A 1,069-nucleotide genomic window follows, 5' to 3' on the forward strand; every position below is an offset into this window, starting at 1 on the left:
CCCACTCAAAAGATATGAACTGACAGATTGGATGAAGAAACTAGACCCAAATATCTGCTGTCTTTGAGACTCACCTCACCTGCAAAGACACACACAGACTAACAGTTCAGGGATGGAAAACAATATACCATTAAAATAGAAACCAAAAATGAGCAGGAGTAGCTGTTCTAACATAGGATAAAATAGACTTCCAACCAAAAACCATAAAAAGAGAGAAAGAAGGCCACTATATAATGATAAAGGGATTGATCCATCAAGAAGACATAACAATCATAAATATGTATGTACCCAGCAATGGAGCACCTAGATGTATGGAGAAAACACTATTAGACCTAAAGAAAGAGATAGGCTTCAATACAAGAATAGTTGGGGACTTGAACACCCTTGTCTCAGCAGTGGTCAGATCATCTAGGCAACAAATCAACAGAGAAACACAGGATTTAAACTATGCTCTAAACTATTTGGATATGGCCGGTATCTACAGAACATTTCATCCAATAACTATAAAATATATAGAGAGATATAATAACAAAATTTATTAAGTTTTATTTAAAAATAGATCTAAGCATAGACTGTTAGCCTAGTGCCGGAGAATGGTCAGTGAATGAAACTCAGTGAGAGTCCACAGTAATGTGGTTCAGACCCTCTTATTTCTGATCATGCGGCTTGATTCATAAGTCCTTGCTCCCTTGGCTTTTACACTTCTGTCCTCTAACTTCTCATTTTCCCTGCCACATCTTCAAACCATTTGCTAGCATTGAGAGAAATTGTTGATTGGAGCAGTGTATGTGAATAATGTGAGGGAAGCAAGAAAGAAAACTAATAATTGAGAGGAATATGGAGATTCCATGACCGTTTGTACATGTGGTAATCATTAAGAGCATGCACTTTGGAAAAAGTGTACAAATTCTGACTATGACACTTATTAGCTGTGTAACTTCAGGCAAGTAATTTAACCTCTCCGAGCCTTTGTTTTCTCTTCTGTACAATGAAAAGAATAAAAATATTTTTCTCAAGGGAATATATCGAATATGGCTGAAGATAATGAAGATCTAAGCATAAGATCTGA

The sequence above is a fragment of the Galeopterus variegatus genome, unplaced genomic scaffold (assembly GCF_000696425.1).
Source record: "Galeopterus variegatus unplaced genomic scaffold, G_variegatus-3.0.2 Scaffold5363, whole genome shotgun sequence".
Classification (NCBI taxonomy): domain Eukaryota; kingdom Metazoa; phylum Chordata; class Mammalia; order Dermoptera; family Cynocephalidae; genus Galeopterus; species Galeopterus variegatus.